Source organism: Panthera pardus, unplaced genomic scaffold, assembly GCF_024362965.1.
Source record: "Panthera pardus isolate Hobbes unplaced genomic scaffold, ASM2436296v1 HiC_scaffold_24, whole genome shotgun sequence".
NCBI lineage: Eukaryota > Metazoa > Chordata > Mammalia > Carnivora > Felidae > Panthera > Panthera pardus.
The window spans coordinates 45653622-45679062 of NW_026526810.1; the positions used below are offsets into that span (position 1 = coordinate 45653622).

The window sequence follows — 25441 nt, forward strand, 5'->3', positions numbered from 1 at the left end:
ATCTCCAAATACCATCACATTGGGGTTAGGGCTTCAATGTATGAATTGAACACATTCAGTCCATAACACCACAATTACAGACATGCCAGCATTCAGTAGAAAATGACATCAATTCCTGAATATTTCCCAATATCTGGAGTCTTTAATCAAGTAGACACATCACCCCCACACATGAATTTTTCACTTTCTTTCCAACTTAGTCTTACAGCTAAAACTCAAGCCAGAGACTATGACATAGATATAAATAGACCCAGAGCATCATTATATATAATTTGGAAAGGATTTCACGGGTGTACATCTGTAAGCAGTTCAGGCACACTTTCAAGCTGTGTTTACATGATATCAAACATCTGGATGAAAACTGAAAAAAATAATCAATTTGGACTGGAAACAAAACAGAAGTACAAATCTCAGTGCATTGGTCCTTGGAATACCAAATGCAGAACTGATCCCTTTACCCCAAGAAGGAGATAATCATGCACAAGAAGAGCCATTGAAATGGCCAAGGGGCAAAAGGGGCTTCCATGGGAAGGCAGACTTTAAAAAAAGAACTCCATTATGCAAACAGGGGATATGGGAAGGGATGAAATCAAGGACCATGAAAAACATAAAGAATAAAAATCTTAAAGAATCAAACTTCTGGAACCAGGAGCTTTGAAGCTTGAAGGCCATTATTTTAGCCCAACTGAAAACCCAATAAATCCTGGCTATTGGGGAAAGGGGTGTCTAAGAAACTCAAACTTCTGGATAGTCAAGGAATCACAACCTATTTTCACTCTTCAGGCAGAAACCTTTCTAAAATGCACTTCTTCCCCAGCCTCCTCAAGAGAACACACTATCTCTAGATCACCACTATGTGTATAGTCATTATGCCACATAACCTCAAGTCCTAGTGATCCCTGCTGAATGACCCCCGGTCTCCAAAATACCTTAGTTCCTGGGTCTGCTTTCTCAGAGGTCTTCTGCTTTCTCTTTCCATCATTTCTCAGCTTTCTGTTCTTGTGGCATGATGAAGACAGGTTCCCTTAGATGCAGACCCTGAGATAAGGATTGGAGGGCAAGTTGTTTGTTTGGGAGGTGATCCCAGGAAGCACCAGTAGGGGGCTGGGAGTGACAAAGGAAAGGGGAGGCAGCCCAGACGGGTAGGTGCATTACTTACAGGTGCAATTTACTTACCTCCAGGAGCAGCTGGGGCTCAAGACACTGAGACTTCCACAACAGAGTGCAAAGCTGTCCCACATAGGGGGCAGGAACCTAGATTTTATCCCCAAATCCTGTCTGTCATTCTTTAAAGGCTGCTCCCCTTAGCTCCCTGGCACTTCCAGAAGCCTGAGGGTGTTGGCAGTAGGAAGCTGCCAGGACGTAGGGGAGGTGAGTGTGCAGGACAGAAACTCCTCCTCTGTGGCTCTGGAGCTGCACAGAGGGGGCCTCCACCCTTCCCTCTCATCCTCGCCCCTGACAGAAATTCAGGGTAAAGAAGGAAAACTAGACTATGACTGAGAGCCTAAGGGACCCTCCTTCGAGTAATAGATAACTTCTGTGATAGCCCAGGAGCCTTTACTGTCTAACTTCCCTCGTTCTTGGTTATATTCTTAAAATGCACTGTAAGACAACTGGTTGTTTAAAAGAAATTTTTTAAACCACTCAAAAATATCCAATCAAACTAATTTTTGAAGTAAAGTAAGAGTCCACAAATTGCAGTGTGTATTAGGCAAACTCTCTGGAAAGGAAAACTGACTTGTTTGTATTAACTCAAATGATAGGATACAGCCAGACCTCCAAAAGAGTCAGTGTCCAGGGTGGGGTTACAGTCTGAAGAAGGACACATAAGTGCAAGTGGAGAAACTGAGGTAAAACCAAGCACATGGGTTCAAGTTTACATGAACTGTGGGGCAAAGCCAAAGAGAAACTGTGGGTCACTGGACATGCAGGGTCCAGGGTACGCTGGACGCCAGGTTACAAACAAGACTCACCCCCTCCCTCATCTTGGCAGTGGAAGGGACTTGGTCAGGACAGGCACAGGCATGACAGGAAAGTGAGGGGCATGTTCAAGACACGTGAGATGGCAAGCTGAAGGTCCTCAGAACTGGCCTGTGAAGAGGGCTGGGACAAACATCCCTTATTTAAAGTCACATATCAAGGTCATGAACAGCCAGGACAAAAATCCAGGTGTCTTCACTCCACCACGGCAGAAATTACCCAACAGTTAGTGGTCCAGGGGAAAAGCCAAGAAGAAGAAGTGGGTTCCAAGAAAACCAGGGCATGCTGGCCTCAAGTTCCTGTGAGGATAATTCCAGGGAGAAGGAACCCAGGCCAAGCCAGAGAGTCAAAACCTCCAGCCATCACAGCAAAGCACCCTGGCTGACAGGAAGGGGACAGGCTTTATGCTGGGGAGAAGAGGAGCAAGGAACCCACATGACAGGGATGGGGCTGCAGCAAACAGAGCCAGAGAAATTAAGTGTGGGGCAAGAAAGAAGCAGAGAGAGGCTGAAATGGGGTGGGCATGGAACAAACCCATCACTGCATAGTCTCTGGCTAGTTCTTTGTTTTGACATGTATTCAGGGCTCTTCTGTGCATGGGGAGCAGAGTAAGATAGTAAAGACACAGCTCTCAGATGAAAAAGACAGAGCTTGAGCTCTGGCTTGGGTGTAGTGGGATTTGGGCAAGGCTGGGGAAAATGTTGTTGCAGCAACCAAAGACACAGGTGAAGAGCTGGGAGGAGGGAAACTGCAGATTTGGAAAGGAAAAGATAAAATCAAGAGACCTGTGGAGAGGGGCGCCTGGGTGGCTCAGATGGTTAAGCACGGGACTCTTGATTTCAGCTCAGGTCATGATCTCACAGTTCGTGGGTTTGAGCCCTGTGTCGGGCTCTGTGCTGATGGCTCAGAGCCTGGAGCCTGCTTCGGAATATGTGTCTCCCTCTCTCTGCCCCTCCCCTGCTCATGCTCTGTCTCTCTCTCTCAAAAATAAATAAATATTGAAAATTTTTTTAAAAACTTACAGCACAGAGCCTGCTTATAATTCTCTTTCCCTCTCTCTCTCTCTCTGTCCCTCTCGCTCATGCGCGCGCTCTCTCTCTCTCTCAAAATAAATAAATAAACTTTTAAAAAAGGAGAGAGAGACCTATGGAGAAATAGCATTAGAATTTGACAGGACTATGGGTGCCAAAGTTAAAGAAAAACAAAAATCAGAGAACTAATTTGAAGACTCTGAGCCTGAGGAACCGGGAGCTGTTGGCACCTTGGGTGCTGATGGAGACTTTGGAAAGATGTGATTATTTGGAACTGAGAGTCCACGTTGCACTGACCCCACCCTCCACTCTGTATCTGGGAAGGGAGAGAATGATGGGGCTAGGATCCAGCGTCCAGAGCTGACCTCGCCCCTGTGTGCCACTCCCCATTCCTATTAACTCTTGCAGCAATGTCCTGCACTACGGAAGGTGATAGGTATCCCCTTCACTTGTTTCCCGGGACAGAAACCTAATACTTGATCCTTGGACTCATCAACTTCATCAAAAGAAATGAAAGTATGAATTATACGAATGTGAAGGGTGAACTGAGTTCCTGGATTCTTGACAATGATCTGACTTGACAATCCACACTGGAAAAAAGTAACACAGAATTTGGAATACCATTAAGCCAACTGGAAATATGGTATCAATGTGTCTGTTTGGGGGGAGGATTAGTGCTTTTGAACAAGGTCACTGTGACTCAAATATTGTAATGATGTTATCCTGAAAGAGCTTCAATAAAGCTAACCGCTTGTTAATGTCTAGATAATACAAATTTGGAAAGATCTAAAATCCAGCTAAAACTGACAGCCAAAAAAGAAAGTTGTTGAAACACTGAAAACTACCATGGGATGATGTGTGGTAATGGTTTGAACTAAAATAAATTTGATGTTTTTGGCTATGGGAGGATTTCCCACCTATACCATACTGTCTGAGATGTTAAGATGATCACATCCACAGGCAAGAGGCCAGGGAAGTAATAGAGGTAGGCCCAGGGGTCCTTCCAAGGGATGACATTAATTTATGGCTTTCCTCAGAGAATGATCAAAGGTTTATGGCAACCAGGAATCAGATCCAGTGCTTGAAAGATTTCTCCCTTAAAAGTGTTGATGGCTTCAACCAGGCAGATGGGCTTTGAACACAGAAGGGAGGAATCAATTAAAGAACAATGCTAAGAGAAGACTTGGTGGGAAAGAAAATGTTGGCTAGAGAGGAAAGAGAACTGGAAAATTTAAAAATCCAGAAGAGGAGAGGGGAGGGGAGGGGGGAAGGGAACAGAGGGGAGGGAGGAGGAAGGGGATGAGATGGATGGGAGGGGGAAGAAGGAGGGAAGAAGGGGAGGAGAGGGGCAAGAAGAAGGGGAATAGGAGGGGAAGAAGGGGAGGGGACAAAGTAGAGAGGAAGAGGGGAGGGAAGGGAAGTGGGAGGAAAGGGAAGGGAGGGAAAGAAAGGGAAGGGAAAGGGGAAAGAGTCATTGATGAGATGAAGAAATTAAAGAGGGGTTGGTCAAGTCCTGCTTTTAATAATTCCATTCCAGGTGGATATGGGCTACTAGAACACTAGTGTGCAAGAGATGATAAAAGGGGAAATATCAGTATTGAGGAGAGAGATTTGCAGAAGTTAGAAGCAGATTGAAAACCAGATGTAGTAAGGAATAGTAAACAGCCCATAAAGGAGCATAGTACTATGATGAGTGCCCTGAACTAGGGCCGGAGACCTGGGTTCTAGTCCCACTTCTGCCGCTAACTTTGGGCAAGTCACTCCATCTTCCTGGACATGTCTCTTTATATCTAAAGTAATGGGATTTATGACCTTTAACATCCCCTCCCTCTTCTATAGCCCTCGAAATCAGAAACTTGCATAAATGGAACCTCTTATATTGGAACATGTATTTAGCTTTTCTAAGTAAAAATGCTTCGAATGGAGGGGAAAAAAAGGTTCCACTCAACACTTGGCAAGCAGTATTTGTTCTGTAAAATAATTAGCGAGTAAGCATTATTGAACTGGGTTGTCCCATAATTACAAGAGAATTAAAAGGAAAAAAAGGACTTTAGGAGACTCAATTTTCCCTCCCATATATCAGAAGAGTGATTAACAGAAACTATGGGTGGACGGTTAATAAAGATATTTGCAGAGGAGGTGAGAGCTAACATCAAAAAAAGAGTGCTAGTCTAGGGTCAGGAGCCTCGAGTTCCAGTCCCAACTCTGACCCTTCTGGGATCTGAGCATGTCATTTCCCCTCTGTGCTCCAACTTCTAAAGGAACCCTAAAGATCATGGACTCCAGGTTCCCACAATGTGGTCATCCACCTGTAATCATTAGAATAGTCTTTCTGCTTTCTGTGTGTCTATACTCATAAGGCCCAACTAGGAAAGTGGAAACTATTTTACGTTTCCAGGAGTAATGCTGGGAATTGGCCACAGAGGTGACTGAAGAGCTGAGAAGCCAAACAGAGGACAGTGAAGGAAGCTAGATATTAGCAACAGCAGGAAGCCACTGCCATGGCCTAGAGGGACAAAGGGGAGGAGGTGCCGTTGTGGAGCCCAGAGGCTGTGGTCACCTGATGGAAGCTGGAACCACAGTGAGTCCGTCTGGTAGGAGCTGGAAGAGCCACGGAGGAGATGCAGCCATGGAAGAGGTGCCAATATCTGAGGGACAGACAATTGGAGAGAATATCCCTGGCACACACAGACTGCAGGGATCAGCACTTCTTCCATACAGAGCAGGGAAATGGCAAGGAATGGATCTGAGAACAGGCAGGCCAGGACTGGCACAAAATCCAAATTCTACTTTCTTATAACATCCATCTATTGATCCTGCATCAGCCTAGAGTCCAGGTCTCTTCCACATTTGAGGACACCCATCCCTGTTTTCTTTCTTCCCTGGAATGATATTCAAACTTCCTCACAAAGAATGGTTTGGAAACCATTCTATCATTGTCCTAATTCCCCTTCTCTGGGAGCTCCCTGGTATGTCTCCTGAAAATGTGGTACCAAATGCTCATAAGACCCCAGGTATCCATAACATCAGCTCAAACACAGGATTATGCCCACCCTTGTTTTAGCAACATAGCTGTTATCCCACGGTTGACTCACATTGAGTTCATGGACCACCAAGACCCACTTATCTTTTCCATGTGATTCCATGTCTTCCCTGACTTGTCCTAGAAGGGTACATATTTGATAAGCAGAACCTAATTCATCTTCTAAATCACTGATTTAAAAAAAGAACAAAAGCAGGGATACCCGGGTGGCTCAGTCAATTAAGCATCTCTTGATTTCAGCTCAGGTCCTGATCTCGTGGTTTGTGAGTTCAAGCCCTGTGTCGGGCTCTGCACTGACAATGCAGAACCTGCTTGGGATTCTCTCTCTCCCTCTCTCTCTCTGCTCCTCCCCTGCTCATAATCTCTCTCTCTCTCCCTCTCTCTCTCTCTGTCTCTCTCTCTCAAAATAAACATTTAAAAAATAAAAAAATAAAAAATAAAATAACAAAGTAGAATAGACCAGAGCCAAGGACAGAGCACTGTGTCATTTACACTGGAGACTTCTGTCCAAATTAACTCAGGATCATGAATCAAGACTCACTGGGTAGGATCATTCAACCAGCTCTAGATCCACCTAACAATAAGGGAATTATGCAAGATTTCATCAAAGTCTTTACTTAAATAACAATATATGGTATGTGTGGCAGCCAGTTCCCTTCACTTTGCACCTGAAGCACAAAAAGGGTACTCAACTAATATTTGCTACTTTGAAGTTGAATAAAATTATCTTGATGTCACTAGACATCTAGTGACCCTGTTTAAAGAAAGTTAACAAGGTTATTTTGATGAGACGGATAATGTACCCATGTTGGCTACTGGTGATCATCATTTTCTTAAGTGTGTATAACCCTATTTGTTCCAGACTTTTGCTAGAGGGCACCAAAAATGTCACCAATCTGTTATTCCTGGAACCTATTCCTTTTTCCTTTTGAAAACTGGGCAATACTGCCCCTTTGCAGTCTCTGAGTTCTCTTCTATCTTCCTGAAAACTGTAAGGACTCTGTCACTGCTTAAGCCGTGTGGGTCTTAACTGTCTTCCCCTCAGTGGGAACAATTTTGACCCTTTCCATGCCACATGATGATGGGAAGGCACTGGGCACAGGTGAAGTGGTCACTTAGGGTGCCCACATAGGAGCCCTGTGGATCCTTGTAAGAACAGCTCCAGTACAGCACAGTCACATCCTGCAGCCCCCACTGTGAATGCCACAAGTGGGGCCAGACACCATATGTGATCAGGGAGAGTCCCAGAAGGGCTGACCCCTATGATCCTGGTCTTGCTGTTTAAAAGACTTGCAAATAAGCCCATAGAAAGCTGGGCCGGAGCACAACAGAGATTGGGCCCATAGGGCTTTCTTCTTTCTTTCTCTTCCTCTTCCCCTCTTTCTCAATTACCTTCTTCCTCTGAATCAGTGCTTTAGAGTCACTATAACTGCATTAGCTGCTCCAGAAGCTATCCTGTAGGCAGCTCATGAGGGCAAAAGCTAAGAACGTAGAACGGCCTGATGCCCAACAGTCTGCCTCCCACGAGGTGTACAGACTTGGATAGAGCTGTGCAGAGGACACACTGCCCACAAAGACAACGTGAAAGGGAAATCTCCACTCCTGTCCTCAACCGATAGGGATCCCCTCTAGGCTCAATCAATGCTTGATAAATACAAGAATGAACTCAAATAACTCACCCAGGGTGCTGAGAGGGGATCATGCCCACAAAAATTCTTGATAATCATAAAGTCTTGAGATACATACAGCAATTATTTTGTTAGCTACAATTTTCTGTCTTGTTTCTCTCTCCCAAGAAGAACAAATGAGGCTGCTGAAGGTTTACAGACATTGATTAAAGATGTATGCAAAGATTTAGAGATGAAGATGTTTACTGAGCTGTCAATTATAGCAGAAATTTGGAAACAACTTAAATGCCCAATCCTAGAGCACTATTTCACTACATTATGATACACTCATACAACAGAATACTGTGCAAATCGTGTTTTCAAAAAGTAGATGGAATGATGTTCACAACATATTATTAAAAGGAAAAAGCAAGTTAAAAAAGGAGAATGCCATACACAAGGAGAGAAATTACTCAAAAGATGTGTTAACAGTTATGCAACTGGTAGAAATATTATTTTTTTAATTTTTAATTTTTCTACAGTGATACTTTTGAAATAAGGAATGCAGAACAATAAAACTTTATTTTTGCTAGCCAAAAAAAAAAAAATAAATAAAGGAAAAGGAAAAGCCCCTTCTTTCAAGGCTGTCTTCTGGCACCTCATTCTACCAGATGGATATAAAGACAGTTCAGACCTCACTGTACAGCTTGCCGAGAGAGCCATGAAAGCCCCCTTGCTCTGGGCAGAAGCTTCCTTGGTGCCAGCATCCACTTTGAGACAAGTTATTTAAAATGGGGCTGTCCTGGCCAACCTCTCATCCTGAAATACCAAGGGCTGCTTCAGCCTAGGAAAAAAGGCAGTTCCAGAGCTCTGTAGGGTTTTGAAGCAGAACAGCAGCCCTAGCGTGTGAGAGGAACCTCCTCCCCTCTCCAGGCTGCTTGCCCGAAGGTTTACAGACAGCTCCCTTTCCATCCCACAAAAGGAGACAGGCAGATGAGTCACAGCACTGGCTTAGATTAAAGAGTATTATTGTGTTAGCAGAAATGGATCTATTTTATTATCTGTTTCTTGACACCTTACAAGTAGATAGGCTTTTCCCACCAGACAGGCAAGTTCCTTAAAAAGCCAAAAGACTTCGTTAGCTGAAGCTAAGGAATGACCACTAAGAGTTAGAAACTTGTGTGTCTGAAAAGCAGCCAGACTGCAAAGATGTAGTGGAAACACTGAGGAAAGTGGTTTATAACCCTCAGACTCTAGATTCAAGTCTGCAAAGTGATGCCATTCGTCTAAAAATACACAGAGGAACTACGGAAATCCTTTCCTCTTTTCTAAGAGCTTTTTCTTTCCTTCTTTTTTTTTTTTTTAAAGAAATATACTAGGATTGGTTTGTAAAGGAGATTCAGCACCTCAGATTTCACTGTTTTTGTGGGGGTGATGGCCATGAGATGCTATTTTAAGGACTTCCTTCTCTTATACAGATTTTTCCACACTGGGAGGACAGATAAGGTATGTTCCACTAATGTTCCTCATTAAACACATATGCATGCCAGCAGTCATTTCCCTTTGTCTTGCTATCCCATGACAACAGCCTGTATATCATAGGAAATTGGAATGGAAACCTTATTTAGTTTGGATCTCTCTTCTCCATTGTTTAATTCCACTTTCAATTTTTCATCCTATGTCTGCCTTTTTTTTTTTTTTTTTTTTTTGCAGAAATATACTATGACTGAACATAGGAACAGATAAATGAATAGGTGTTGTTTTTCTGAAGACTCACATCATAGACTTTCCAAAAGCACTTTGACCAGCATCCCCCACCCCCAGCAATTTACCTCTGAGTAGAAATGTACTTATTATTCAGTAAAGATCCAATGGCTGGTGGGCCTCTATGTGTCATAAATGTGTGCTCCCCATACTTGGTTTACTGTTAATCAAGTTCCAGTGGTGAGCTTCCCTATTTCCTTTATTACCTGAGTGGGATTCTGTCTATCTCACCCTTCAACCCAGACCACCTGTCCACTAAAACAAACAAACAAAAACCAAACAATCCTCTACCAAATGCCAGGAAAGAAGGTCTAAGGGAAGAAAGTTTCACATTTCCTATTGTTGGATCAAGGTTTGGCTTTCAGAGGAAGCTGGAGGTCTTTCCAATCCAATATGCTCTATTCTCTGATGCTACCATCATTGTTTTTCCTTAAGAATGCAAAGCTATGATAGCAAACTTTTTAAATGATCCCAGCTATTTATTTTTGAATATCAACTTTTACCCAAACGTTGCTGGTACTTTTTTCTTTTCACTTAAAAATGTGATTTTAAAATATTGTTTTTTCTAAATGGGATCCATTAGATCTAAGAAGTAATGTACTTTCCATTTACCAAACATTAGCTGTGTGCCAGGCATTGAGTAATAGCCTCCACACACATTATTTCATTTACTCCCTTACAACCACCCTATGAAGGAGATGCCAGCACATGAGAAAACTGAAGGTTAAGCCATTTGCCCAAGATCACACATCTAGTATGAGACTCTTATGACTGTTCTATGGAAACCCATCCAACTTTTGTCAACTAAAGTCCTGAGTTTGGCCATCTAGAAAATGTTTTCTGAGGACAAAGTAGAAGAACTGTTATTTGTACTCTGTGAAGCCCATACCTTCACTAAAGGAGGAAGCCCTCAGGTAGCCAACAGGCCAAACTCACCTGTGACCCTATACCCTACCAGTTAGGAGCCTATCTGGACATCAGATAAGCCTGATTTCAAGTCCCAGCCCACCCGCTTACTGGACCTGAGACCACAAGAAAGTTATCTACTCTTCCTGAAATTCGGTTTCCATATCTATAAAATGAGGATAATAATATAGGTCGAATTCTACGAAATGGCCAACTTTCGACTATATTTGAATCTCCAGAAAAGCATTTGCAGATAGTTCAACTCTCCACTGGGTCACTGTGCAGATTAAACAAATGCACATAGAAAACAATTAAATGGCTTTAGTAGACTTTCTCTTCCTCATCTCATTTTGCTCAGGTCAATAAAGTTAGTTTTCATTCTCTGTGGAACTTAATATACAGGGAAGCTGGCCTGAGGTTACATAAGTGTTGGAGCCGATAATTCAGGGAGACAGGAAGACTGCACGGATGGTTGAGAATTAACAACCAAGGATCTCCTGAGGCCTTACTGCTCCTGCTCTGGGCGTTTTCCCTAGTATGGTAGTTTCCTCTCTTAATGACGAAGTAAATGCGCAAATACCTCTTTAGAAAGTGAAAGGGCAGGGGATATTGAGGATGTGGAGCACTCCGTGTTAAGGAGAAAGACAAGGTTTCAAACCCGGTCTTGGCACGAGTTCGCGGCGCGAAGCGGCGGGCCGGAGCCGGCAGGGCGTGTCCACGCGCGCGGCTCCCAGCGCCGGCCTCGCGCCGCGACCGCCCCGCCCGCCCCGCCCACGCGGGGGAGACGCGCCGCCGGAGCGAGCGTACCTGCCGGGTGCTGTTCGCTTCCTCGCCAAGCGCCAGGCCCCGTTCTCGGCTCCTCACGTGCATGATCTTATTTACGCCCCCACAACATTCCCGACAAAAAGCAACTGTCATTTCCCCATTTGCCAAGTGAGGAAACAGCTCAGAGAGGTTGAGTCTCTCTTCTAAGGTCTCCGAGCTGGAGGACTCGAACCCGGGCAACCCCAGGACTCCCACACGGAACCTCTCCTTCTCCTTACTCGGTAGAGGCGCTTTCTCGCCTCAAAATCGTCCCAAGTTGGCCCCCAGCAAGAGACCGCTCGGCCTCGCCGACCTGCACGACCTCGCCGCGCTCCTTAGGTCCAGGGCGCGGGGCGCGGGTAGGAGGAGCGGCGCCGCCCCCGGGGTATTTAAGCCCGGTCTGGAACCCGCGGGGCCGGACGCTCCCGTTCCTCCCTGCTCGCGCCTCCCCTCCCCCTCCCGCTCTCTTCCCCGCGCGCTCCCACCCTCCGCCCCGCGCTTGCTTCGCGCGCAGGCACCGGCCGGCGGCCGCGGGGAACGGGACGCGGGCGGCGCTCGCCTCTGGGGAGTCGACCCCCGGCCGTGGCCGCCGCGCATTGCCCAGCCAGCGCCGCCAGGGCTGCCGCCGCCCGGCTGCACCGAGTGCGCCGCGGCAGCCGGAGCTCGGACGCCGACCCCGAGCGTCCCGCAGACGGGAGGGCGGGCGGCTGCGGACGCCCGGCCGGCAGCTCGCAGCATGGATTCGGATTCCGGCGAGCAGAGCGAGGGCGAGCCCGTGACCGCCGCAGGTACCGAGGGGACGCGGCAGCCCAGCCCGGAGGGCCGGGACCGGGAGGAGGGGAGGCCAGGGCAGGAAATCGCGAGCATGTCACCGAGCTGCCGGACGGGAGGCCGATCTCTTCCAGGCCAGGACTGGGGATTGCTCCGCGCTATGAGTTTGCTGTGAGGCTTTCTCCCTCACTGCACTTGGGCGCGCGGGAGGAAGAAGAGGTGCTTCTGCGGGTGGCTCTCCGCGCAGCTGCGTCCCGCTGCGGGCTCGGGTCGCCCGGGCTGCGTGGGGGTGGGGAAAGGTTCGGGAAATCTGCGTCCCGTAGTTTGCTGCAGCGAGGGTCGCAACACATCTGCCCTTTGAAAGAACTTTCCGAGCGCCCACCCCGTCCTCGAACCCGGGGCGCCAGGGACGCTGCGGAACAGGTGACACGGTCCGAGGGCGCGACAGGGGACTCCGGAAAGGAAAGGACCCGCGGGTGGACTGGCAGGAGTCAGACCACAGCTAGTGGCTGCAGTTCCCGAGCCTGCACTAGCGGTGCAGAAGGGTTCGCCCATCGCTGTCCCGCACCGGCAGAGTGGGTTCCGGCGGAGGGGGTCCGGGAACACAGCCGCGGGGGCGCGCGGGAGCAGGGCTTCGCCATTAAGAGGCGCCGCCGGCTTTTCACAATCGATAGTTATCGAAGCAATGGGTGGATGCTTACTTTGGAAAAAATGAATGTCCTCCCCCGCCTCTCCCTGATACTGAGCAACAGGAGGAAGCCACCCACAGCCTTGGGTCGACTTACCGCTGGGCTCTGCCCACCTCCACCGCCGGCTCCGCCCCGCCGCCCACGGGTCCGCGCACCGGAGACCTGATCACCCTCCCCACCTGTCCGTGGCTCGCGGCACCCGTGGAGCCCTGAAAGCCACCCTGACCGGCCGACCTGTGAGCTGAGACTCTCCTGTTACACACCCGAAGTCCTAGACTAGTCCCCACTCTTCCCTGTATCAGACCAGCATCCTGAGAGTGGGGACCAAGTGCCAGGAGGCACTATGAGCCCAGGCGTGGGTGTAGGAAAGGCAGGCTCAGGAATCAGGCAGCACAGGGCCAGGCGCTGTGCCAAAAGCCCTACATATATTATTCCCCTTCATCCTCACAGCATCTAGCCAGGTGGTTATTATCTCCATTTTACAGAAGTCCAGAGAGGCTAAGTGCCTTGCCCACGCCTCAGCAGGCAGTAGCCAAGGGCAGAGTGATTCCCTTCCCACTGCGTGGTACCCCTCAGCCTTTCACAGGGCAGCTGTGGTCAACACCTTTGGGTGGGGAAGAGATGAGGCAGGCAAAGAGGAAAGGCTGCGTTACCAAGATGCCTATGTATGAGGATTCCTGTGTGTGTGTGTGTGTGTGTGTGTGTACGCGCGCACGTGTGTGCGTGCAAGGGCCACCTCCTTTGTGTAGGCATATGTGGATATAACCAATAAACATGAGCCTTCTGCTGCCTCTATGCTTCTGTGGCAATGAAGCACCACGATTTTGTTTCACAGGGGGGCTTGTGGATCTCCTTACATCATTTTAAAGTTTCAGTGTGTTTGTATGTATCTAAGTATATCTGGAAAGCTGAGGGGTAGGGGGTGCTGACCTTGACACTTTACTGTCTCAAAATCCCAGGAATTAACATGCTCTCCCCACCCCACCCTCAGATCTCTTGTGCACGTTGATGTTGAAGGGAAGGAGAAGGAAGCTTAGAGAAAGAAGAGGGAGAAGAGGAGGGAGGAGACACTCCAGAAGAGTTGGTGCTTGAGTGTAAGGGGAGGGAAGAAATTCTTAAGGGTCCTGTTGCTTCTTCCCCAAGCCTACCCAGCACAGAGTATCCCAGATGTATGCATTGTGTCAGGTCTCTGCACTGCTAACAGCAAACCCTACCATGGAGGTCAGATGGGTCCCATGAATAAGAGGACAGCCAACTCTGAGCTGTCACCATTCATTTGCACCTTGCTGTTTTCTACAGTCACTTTTTCTTTTTTTGTGTGTGCTTGAATCTCCCAAGTTGAACATTTATTTGAATATCCCAAGCCATTCTGCTAAATGGCATTCCGTCTCATTATTCTCAGTCTTAACTTTTTTTTTTTTTAACGTTTATTTATTTTTGAGACAGAGAGAGACAGAGCATGAACGGGGGAGGGGCAGAGAGAGAGGGAGACACAGAATCGGAAGCAGGCTCCAGGCTCTGAGCCATCAGCCCAGAGCCTGACACGGGGCTCAAACTCACGGACAGCGAGATCGTGACCTGAGCCGAAGTTGGCCGCTCAACCGACTGAGCCACCCAGGCACCCCAGTCTTTTTTTTTTTTTTAATTTTTTTTTAACGTTTATTCATTTTTTGAGACAGAGAGAGACAGAGCATGAACGGGGGAGGGGCAGAGAGAGAGGGAGACACAGAATTGGAAGCAGGCTCCAGGCTCTGAGCCATCAGCCCAGAGCCGGACGCGGGGCTCGAACTCACGGACCGTGAGATCGTGACCTGAGCTGAAGTCGGACGCTTAACCGACTGAGCCACCCAGGCGCCCCAGTCTTAAAGTATTCTTCGTGAACAAGCTTCAAAACTAGATGCTAATTCATTGCCTTGCTGTCGCTGCATCCTGTCAAATAGAAACCCTTGCTGCAGCTTCAGATACAGGTTAAATGATAGGTATGTTATCCACAGGGGTTGACCTTTGTCTCTACAAGGAATGAGGCGTTCATCTGTGGACCTGTATCTCTACAAGCTGGATGAGTTTGTAACAGAGGACAGCAGAGGAAGTGGGACTTCTTGGAGTATTCATGTGTGTGTCTTCTTGTGTTGAGATGATAAGGGCTGCTTCCTCCTCAGTGGCCTTCCCTTCTCGAACTTGTGAAAAATCCCTGTGAGAGGTACCTTATTAAAGTCAAGAGCCTGGACTCTGGGATGAGAAAGACCTAGGTTCCGTTCTCTACCTTTGGGCAAGTTATTTAACCTCTCCAAGCCTGTTTCCCCCTCTGCAAAATGGGGATGACATTTAGTACCACAAGGAGGATTAAATAAAATATCACACGAAGGGGCACCTGGGTGGCTCAGTCACTTAAGCGTCCGACTATTGATTTTGGCTCAGGTCATGATCTCATGGTTTGGTGTGTGAGATAGATCCTCATGTAGGGCTCTGCGCACACACACTCTCTCAAAATAAATAAATAAATTTTTTTTTTTAAATAAATAAATTTTTAAAAATACCACATGAAAAGTGTTCCTGGTAATCATTCAGTAAATGGTAACTACTATTTTGATTATCATTTGATTGGATTATTTGTTGTAAGAATACTGCTAAATAATGTACCTTGGTGCTTTGTAAAATGTAAATCAGTAGGCATGTGTAAAACAATTAGTATTATTGGCATTATTATTACATTAATATAATTGAGCAGATTTGTTTTGAATTTTCTCCTTTTCACACTCTCATTCTCTCTGGTGTGTGTGTGTGTGTGTGTGTGTGTGGCGCGCGCGCTTATTGGTTTTGGGGGGAGGTTATCTTTGATTTACCTCTTCTTATCCTCTTCATCTTCCAGCTCAAGGAATGAAGATGGGGACATTCAAAATACTACTTTCACACCCCTTTTCCTCCAGCTCTAGGTAAAGTTGTACAAAGCAGAAAACGCTTTACCCAATCCACTGGTTAATGTGGAAATTAGCCACTTTCATGCCACTTCAAATAGAAGAAGAGATAACCCTTCCAACCAGTGAACCTTTTTCCTTCAGGGTAGCGAGAGGCACAGGAGGTCCTTGCCATTCTCCTTTCCATTTCTGGAAAGTCACCTTCCAAGATACAAATTGGCAGAAGAGTGAGAAAATCTCTGAGGACCACCTACTCTTTACTGCACCCCTTTCCAGAGACTTGTCTAAAGCTCTCCCCGGGGCCTGCTGTGCAGATTTCTCATCGAGCAATGCAGTGCCCTACATAAGAGGGTGAAGGGGGGAGATGAAATTTGTCTCCAACTGCATTTTCTGTTTTTCAGGAAGCACAGGATGATACTTCTATGCCTGAAACTCTACCCCACTTTTCTTTGATTTTGGGTTCTTTCTATGATTGGAAAAGAGGCAGGGTTTATGGAACACTGGATTCATTCCAGAGACCCAACTTGGCAGTCTGTGGTTTGGCAAACCCACCATCCATCTCTCAGAAATTCTAGCACTTGGTATATTAACTCAGCAGTGATTAAGAGTCTTTCCTAAGAAGCAACAAGTGAGTAAACATTAGTGGTGTCAGCTTTTTCCCTTTCTGGCTTGTAAGACCAAGATAGTCTACCCAGCTGAGGACAGACCAGCTCCTTCTACCTGCAGCTAGATGGTCCAGGGCAATCAAGCTTATGGGGATTCTTCGCAGCTGGGTAGGTGCTACAAAAAACATGTCCATGCAGTGGAGTCAGGATGTGGTAGGAGAGCATCAAGACAGTAAAAGAAATGGGAAAACAGGCCCCCAACTTTGTATTTGCCATCCTTCTCATTGCCTAGGTCCTAAGCTTGGTCTTTGTGAATAAAGTGGCAAGGAGTGGGTAGGCTTCAATAGGTGGCCAAAAGGAGGAAAGGCATTCCAGAAGTCACACACCACTTGAGCAAAGGCACAAACAGGGAGGTAACTGGAGTGAAGGGCATATACTAGGGAGTACTGGGAAATAAAGTTATATGAGTGAGGGGAGGGCCTCATGGAAGAGGGTCTTAATAACTTGGTCCTGATGGTGCCAGAGGAGCCCCCATTGAGCTGATTGTTGTGCAGAGATATGACTGACTGAAAGTTGGGTTTTCGGGAGCCACATTTGATAGACCTGAAGTATAAGGACTGCCTAGGCTTGAAGCGTCAGCTAGCAGGGGTGGCCACAGTATTGGAGGAGGTTGTGGCTCTAAGGCAAGGCAGAAGAGGAAGGAGGCCAGTGCCACATCAGAGAAACAAACAACAGACACTGCCTACAGATTGTACAAAAGCAGTGAAAGGAGAGGGAGAGTGAAAGGAGACTAGCGTGTCAACTTGGGTGAGGCAGGGAAATCCAGGAGACGGACTCCCCAGCCCAGGCTTCCAAGCCCCTGTCCTTCAATCAGGCACATAGCAGTGGTGCTTTCCTTAAAGGCACTTTTCCCCTGCAGACAGTAAATCATGCCTGGTTTCAGGGGATCTTGAGGTTCTGCAGTTTGTTGATTCTCAGTGTTAGGTTCCTCAAGGAGACTGTTGAGTAACCTTTGTTGACTGACAGATTGACCATTGATGGGCTGGCCGACCTGGCACAGGGACCACCTGAGGATGAGGTATCGCTTGCCTGTTAGTCATAGTCCCACATCTTGTTCCTGTTTGTGGACCTTTTCAGGAGCCTCTGCCTCATCTACACTCTGGGCTGTAACTGCTTTAAGGGTCGGGACCCTGTATTGTGCCTTCATGTTCCTGAGATTTTATGGACAAAATAAGTGGAAGAGCATCTAGAGGAGCCTCCTGGGAAGTCTGCACTGAAAGGCCAGACAGCCAGAAACCTTTCCTATAAGGTGGAACTGCCAAAGCTTTCCTCCAGTGCTTTGTTTTCCTTCTGTGTTTTAAGATTTCTTGCACTATCTGGGACCCTGTGTTGGGAAGTATGGGAGATGCAGAGAGATAATGGCAGGGTCCATCCTGTCTTCCAGGGTTTGAGATCTGATGGGGAGACAGGACATCTATAGTGATGGCCACAGCCTACACCAGTACATGAAGACTCTTGACCCTTGCCCTAGGATAACACGCCAGCCAAATTTTTGTTTATACGTTCTGTCTTGGTAACAGCCACTTTCCATTGTCTGCTTTATGGTTATTCTTGTACATCTCTCATCTCTTGTACTGGATTGTTAACTCCCTAATGGCAAGGATTGGGTCTTTTTCACCTGTATCACTTCCTACCAGCACCACCCAGGGACCCTAAACAGACTGGTAGGTTGCTGGCTGGCTGAATGCATGCATACATCGATAGATGGATAGAGGCATAACTCAGAGATAGTGCAGGTTCGGTTCTAGATCCTGGCAGTAAAGCAAATACTGCAATAGTCAAATGAATTTTTAGGTTTCCCAATGCATATAAAAGTCATGTTTACACTATATTGTAGTCTCTGAAGTGTGCGATTGCATCATATCTTTAAAAAAAATGTACATACCTTAACTTAAAAATCAATTTAGGGTAGCAAAAATACTTTGGTAGGGGTGCCTGGGTGGTTCAGTCGGTTAAGTATTCGTCTCTTGACTTCGGCTCAGGTCATGATCTCACGGTTCATGAGTTTGAGCCCCACATGGGATTGTTTCTCTCTGGCCCTCCCCCACTCATCGTGCATGTGTGTGCGTGCGCTCTCTCAAAATAAACTTTAACAAAAATAAAAATACTTTATTGATAAAAAAAATGCTAACCATCATCTGAGCTTTCAGTGAGCTGTAATCACTGATCACAGATCACCATAACAAATATAATAAAAAATGAAAAGTTTGAAATACTTCAAAAATTACCAAAATGTAATACAGAGACATGAAGTGAGTAAATGCTGTTGGGAAAGTGGTACTGATAGACTTGCTCCACCAAGGTTGGCACAGACCTTCAGTTTGTAAAAAAAAAAAAAAAAAAAAAAATCTGCAAAGGGGATGCCTGAGTGGCTCAGTCAGTTGAGCATCCGACTTCAGCTCAGGTAATGATCTCCCAGTTTGTGGGTTCAAGCCCCATGTCAGACTCTGTGCTAATAACTCAGAGCCTGGAGCCTGCTTTGAATTCTGTGTCTCCCTCTCTCTCTCTGCCCCTCCCCCACTTGCTCTCTGTCTCTCAAAAATAAATAAATATTTTTAAAAATCTGCAAGGTGAATTAAGCAAAGTGCAACAAAATGAGGTGTGCCTGTATATGGATAGACAGATGGATGGATGATGTTGTAGGTTGGTTCCCCACGAAGCATGCAGTGAGTTTATTTGGGGGAGAAGAGGGGAAGGGAGGAACACTGGACTAGGCAGAGTGAGAAACTGAGCTTCAATGCACGCCCAACAATAGCCTCCAGCTCTGGAGCTGCAGTAGCCCTTCAGAACCATTCTGAGTTGGGGTGAGGGGCCAGGACTTCATATCCCCTTATACAGTGATGAGTCATTAGATGCAGGCCATCCCAAGGAACAGGGTGTGACCTGGGGTGAAGCTGTTCCCATCAACTGAGGGCTGTCTGCAGGCCATGCCCCCAGCAGCTTGTGAAGTTCTTGGTTCTCCATTCTTGAGGAGGAACCTGGGCAGTATGTTGCAGCATCCACCACGGGTGGTCCCCCAAATTCTTCAAGAATGTTTCATTAGGGATGGCAGCCCTGTCTACCAGCAAAGCTCAGGAGATAGTCATTGAGCTATAAATTTTTTTAAAATTTTTTTTAATGTTTATTTATTTTTGAGACAGAGACAGAGCATGAACAGGGGAGGGGCAGAGAGAGAGGGAGACACAGAATGGGAAGCAGGCTCCAGGCTCTGAGCCATCAGCGCAGAGTCCGACGCGGGGCTCGAAATCACAGACCGCAAGATTGTGATCTGAACTGAAGTCGGACGCTTAACCGACTGAGCCACCCAGGCGCCCCGAGCTGTAAATTTTATCTAGACCTCATTAGGACAATTTAGATTGCCAGACAAAATTAGCCATTCTAGACCTCATAGCTCTGCACCCAGTTATTCAATCCACTCAATCCAATAGATATTGACTGATCATCTGTGTTATGTTGAGTGGTGCAGGGTGCTATGGTAGCATACATAAATGGAATTAGAAGTAACCCTACCCTCTAGAAATTTGCAGCCATCCATAACTGAATCTGCATGACTGGGTGGCATCAACAATAAATGGTATAGAGTTTGGAGCACAGAGCATTGTGGTTTGGAGTTCCGATGGGGAGGCTTCATGGAGGAGATGGGCCTTGAGGGTAGCCTTGAAAGAGTGAAGGATTTAGATGGGGGGAGGAGAGAGGGAAGGGAAGAAAGGAACCTGTGAGGAGCCTGGCCTGACTCAATGGGGATCCCCTTGGAGGACTCGTGGGAAGAGGGTTGTCATACTTAGAAAGTAAAATTGGGTGTCATGATGGTGGTTGTATCCAACATGTAAGTTTCTAGAGATGGGACAAGAATGTGTGTGAGTGTGCAAATAGAAAGCCTTATTTCCTACATTATTTTTCTTTTTAAAAATATGGTACCTGCTTTTTTATTTGTCAACAAAATCAAATTATAGTCACACTTTCCATTAGCACCATCCTCTAACTGGTTGTTTTTCCTCCAGAGTTATCATTGGCTCTCACTTGAATTCACATGCAAATCTCTATAAAGTCACTGTATACATAATTTGATTTTGTTTTTTTCGGTCACTTGGCTTCCAACTCTTTATGTAAAATGTCTGTGTAGGTGGGTGTTTGGGCTGTATTCTGTGCAAGTATAGAAATAAAGGATAGAGAACCATTTAAAAAACAAGTTTCCTGTACCAACCTAATCCAAGAAAACATATAAGGAGGATGAGTATCTGTGTCCTTCACATATATTAAGGCATGCCAAAAAATATATTACCTTTTTATACATCAGAAATTTTTTTTTAGGCAGTTGCATGGTCCAAATTCTGATGCTGCTTTAGAACAGTCTTCATGTTCATATTGGGTTTTCTAAACATCATTGCCTGCGAATAAACTTGAGTCTGTTCATGGAAAATCTACTAGTGTGCAGACTATAAAAATGGAAGGCTTGGCGGCACAGAAAGTGCTAGACACACCCTAATAGAAACCAGTATTTTATAACTCAGTTCTCCAGAAATAAAAAAAGAGAGAGACATTTTGGTGGGGTCCAAATATTGGTTTAAACTATTGAAAAACCACAGGAGCAGCCACTAGCTTCTAGGTTCTCCTCTCAAAAGCAAAATATGCTTTCTGTGAAACCGTTCTAACCCTGAAAAGAAACATTTTGGTGACATGTAGCTTTATGGAGGTTCCCAGTTGATATTTTTATGGTACAGGCGTCCAATTTCATGCCTGGGAGGGAATTTCTGTCAAGGGCTGTTCTGGTGAGCACGTCCAGCATGCCTGATTTGGGGCCTGTGGGTTATGCTGGGAAGATACACAGATGTTGGCGTAGAATATGGGAGGGAGGTAATGGGGCCGTCTGCAGGGCAAGCCTCTGGAGCAGCTCTGTCCTACCACATTCAAGTCTGGTTCCTTGGTTTCCTCAGGATAACGCTGAGACAGGGAGAGAAGACTGGGGTTGGGGTTATAGGAGAGGAAGTAGGGTTTAAGAAGGTGTGGCAAATCTCAAACAACATGAGAAGCTGTGGGGATGTGTCAGCCAGAGTCCAGCCCCAGAGGGCTAGTACTGAATGCAAAATAATAGTGATGTTTTGAATTTTACTTATTTATTCCATGTTAATTAAGCACATACAAGGCACTTGAGACTGAACTGATTGTTTATATGATATTTAACCCTTAGACCAGCCTTCTGGGATAGATACTATAAATAGCCCCATTTTATAGACCAGAAAACTGAGGCACAGAAGGAGGTTAAGTAACTTGCTCAGGGATATGCAGCTTGTCAGGGTATATGAAGACAGTCTAACAACAATAATAGTACTCTTGTACCAGGTAGATTAGGTAAGTTAAGTTGGCAGATGGCACCAGGTTCCTTTGTATCCCCCACCACCTCCCACGGGGCCTAGAACACTGACCATTAGGTTCCTTCATGAGGCTCCTTCTGTTAGGACATTGTATCTTCAGAAGGCCCTGTTTTAGGGGTGCCTGGGTGGCTCAGTCGGTTAAGCGTCCGACTTCAGCTCAGGTCACGATCTCGCCGTCCGTGAGTTCGAGCCCTGCGTTGGGCTCTGGGCTGATGGCTTGGAGCCTGGGGCCTGCTTCTGATTCTGTGTCTCCCTCTCTCTCTGCCCCTCCCCCATTCATGCTCTGTCTCTCTCTGTCTCAAAAATAAATAAAAAACATTAAAAAAAATTAAAAAAAAAAAAAAGGCCCTGTTTTAAGCAGCAGACATTGCCTGCATCAGCCCAATGACACATGGGCAAGGATTGGCTGGGATTGGAAAGGATTGGAGGAAGGAGTAGAAAGCAGAGCCAAGGGAGGTGTTGAAGACAGACAGACATCCCCTTCATCAGAGTGCTTAAGCTGAGTCCTAAGAAATTTTTTTTCACTCCAGCATTGAGTCATTTCAGATCAAGAATGGTAACCAGTTGGATTTGAGGATGAGAGAAAACTCAAGGATGAGCCTGCCCCACAGTGAAGAGAAGTTGAGATTCAGAGCTAGATGACTGGGGTATGGGTGTCCAGCACTGTCTCTTACCGCCTTTTAGTAACATTGGTTTCTGATCAAAGGCAAGCCATAGCTCATGGCAGAATATGTGAAAACGGTACAAAGAAGAAAATTAGATTGAGCCCTAAGAATAGATGTGCTTTTCCAGAGCCAGAAAGCAATCCTGAAGAGATGCAAGGGAGCTTTATTTGGAGAAAGAGGGGGCTTTATAAGAGAATAAAAGTCCCCCTTCTGCAGTGTTTACTCAGGAATACTAAAAACATCTGGCTAAAAACTGTCAGAACCAGAACTGGAAGCCAGATCCTCTGGCTTCTCTGTCCTTCCCCAAAAACATACGTAAGTTTAAAATAGGACCAGAGTTACTCTGGATGGTGGGATATCAAAGGATCCCTTCTCTATTTCCTTCTGACACCTTCCACCGTGTTCTTGCCACCCTCTCCCCTCCTTTCCCTCTTCGGAGACTTCTCCCCAAGAAGCACATCTGCCCACCGGCCACCACAGGCCCATACCAGGCCCTGCCCTTCTTTCTGGCCCACCCCTGCCCCGCATCCAGAGAGCCCTCCACAGAGCCCTCAGAAGATTTTTATATTCCTTAATACCCAAAAGATATTTAGCAGGTTTTATAGATGCCCAGTGATAATTGCAAAGGTTAATTTACCCTGAGTTTAACAGCTATCAGCTTCAGGGATAGATTTATTGACCTCTAGTTCTCCAATTGTTTTTCATCTTTGTTTATATTGATTGTTTTTGTAAGGAAATGGAAATTAGTTCATCTGTGTTAGCTTCTCTACCGTTAGGATTTAACTTCATAATTTAGTCTCAGTGAAACAAGGTGGGCAGAGCTCAGTCAACACAGAGTCAACTTTTAGAGAGCCCAGAGGAGTGTCCAATGGGAATTCAACAACAATTTCTTGACTTTCTCTTTCCTTTTGACTTCTCTGACTGTATATAAACCTGTTTCCTGCACCCTTCCTCCACTGGTCCTCCTGCTTCCCTCATTAATGCTCTTTTCCTACCTGTGTCCCCTCAGGCTGAGGCCTTGGCCTGGTCTCTCCTGACAATACACTTTCATATGAGAGAGAACACCCACTCTTTCAGCACAAAGCCAGATATTCCCAAAGCTGCATTCTAGCCCAGTCCTCTCTCCCAAGCAAGAATCCCACCTTTCAGGGCCTCTGGAGAGGCCAGGAGACCTTTCGACTCAGCGCCTCCACACCCAGACCAGTACTTTACCCGCCTCAGCTTTTCCCAGCTCTTCTGTGGCCTCCTCAGCCACCAAGTCGATCAGAGTAAAACAACTGTAAAGTCATAAGAACAATTAAATATCCCGTACACATGATCCCATGGCAAAACCAGGAGATGGATAAAGCAGGTATTATTGTTCTCAGATTATACATGAAGAAACAGATTCAGAGCGATTACCCCAAATCATAAAGAAAGTGGTGAATTTTCACTATTGCAAACTACCAACCCCCCAAAAAGGGGCAGCAACAAACCTACATATCCAACCTAAACAAACTATTCAAATAGCTATTGAACGATTAAATACATGATCACATTTCCACACAGTGGGATATTATTCAGCTGTTAAAAATTAATTTGGAGAGCATATAATAAATAGTTTGCATTATAATGTATAAAGAAAGCTTGGTAATCTATTATCTCAATTGTGCTACATACATGTATACACACACATATAAAAATGTATGTATATTTATACACACACACCCCTATAAATACATATGCATACACACACACACCCTTTTGTATAGAGAGAAGGGGAGGGGACTCCCTTACATTCAGTCATACACATAAATTTTATTTTAACGTTTTAAGGCTGGAACAGAATTAACAATTCTATATAATGAGTTTCTAGGTAATTATAATTTCCTTCTTTGTACTCTTCTTCCAGATATTTCTGCAGTGAATATGCATAACTTTCAGAGGGAAGTTTGATCTCACTTGATTGTTGCTTTTAAGTGAGATCCAGTGGCCAGTCCACTGCTCATCCTTTGGGCTTTCTTGCAGTTTTGTCTCAGGTCCTTCCATCTTCTTCCTTCTCTTCCTTCCTGTGATCCTCTTTCTTCCTCAGACCAGTCCTCCATGAGTCCTTCTCATGGCTCCTCCTGGTGGGGGTACGTTCTAGGCTTCTTTCCTCAGCCCTCTTCCTGCTCACCTATTGCCCCGTCTTTGGCTTTCCCCTCTCCCTGGTACCTGTCCCACATCACACTGTCCCCTCTGAGCCCACCCAGCCTGGGCCTTGTGAGCCCTCATGCCATGAAGAGGAAATGTAGACCACCAGAGTGGGTAATGAGCTCATAGATTTGAGGCCTGCAGTCTGCCCCAGAGCACCAGAGCCTCTCAGACCAAATGGACATGCTGGATGAGCTTGCTCACTCAGCCATTTTGGCTCCTAAACATGGCCTCGCCATTGCTTGCGGACCAGCAGTGTGTGCAACCATACCTCCTTCTTATCATTTGCAAGTGAATGAATATGACCACCATGATTTTTGAAAGAGAGATCAGAGAATATGAAAGGCAGAATAATAGGGCGCCTGGGTGGCTCAGTCAGTTGATCGTCAGACTTCAGCTCAGGTCGTGATCTCATGGCTCATGAGTTCAAGCCCTGCATGGGGCTGGCTGCTGTCAGCCTGTCAGCAGAGCTCTCTTGGGATCCTCTGTCCTCTCTCTCTCTGCCCCTCCCCCTTGTGTGTATGTGTGTGTGTGCACATGTGCACATGCTCAATTTCTCTCTCAAAAATAAATTTAAAAAATCTTGAATAAAGGCAGAATAATCAAGATAGGAAGTGAATTCTTAGAAAAAAACAGGCATTTATGAGAAAACAGGCATTTTAGAGAAAACAGCCTCACACTGGGCTTTCCATTCACCCCCAGAGGGAGGTCAGTGATGGGCTGAAGGTCATGGTGGGATGAAGATGTCTAGTTCCAGCCATCCTTGCTTTTGTGTGTTTCATTTTTGTTAAAAAAAAAAAGGTTTTTTTCACATAAAAATAGCTCTGCCAAGTTGTCATAACCCAACGAGAGTGACTGGAGTCTGAGCAAAGTCTGAAGGGGATAAAGGTTGGTGATAATTGGGCCAAGACTGTCTTAAGGCAGGATGGAGGCTGGCAAGGACTAAGAGCAGCTGGTCAGGTCATCAGGAAGTCAGGACATGTGGCAGGGGCCACAAAAAGGGCCTTTCTCTTGAGTCACTTGGCCTGCAACAAGTCTACCAGTCATGGCCGCCCCA

At 46.1% G+C, this 25441-nt stretch overlaps 1 long non-coding RNA gene across 1 annotated transcript in view; it reads right to left on the reverse strand.

Moving 5' to 3' along the window:
• LOC109262993 (uncharacterized) overlaps positions 1-1117 on the reverse strand; it is a 116240-nt gene extending 115123 nt beyond the window's left edge. Inside the window, exon 1 of the long non-coding RNA XR_002078041.2 lies at positions 930-1117. This is a non-coding gene — a long non-coding RNA (uncharacterized LOC109262993). The remainder of the gene's footprint in view (positions 1-929) is intronic.
• Positions 1118-25441: the final 24324 nt, after the last annotated feature.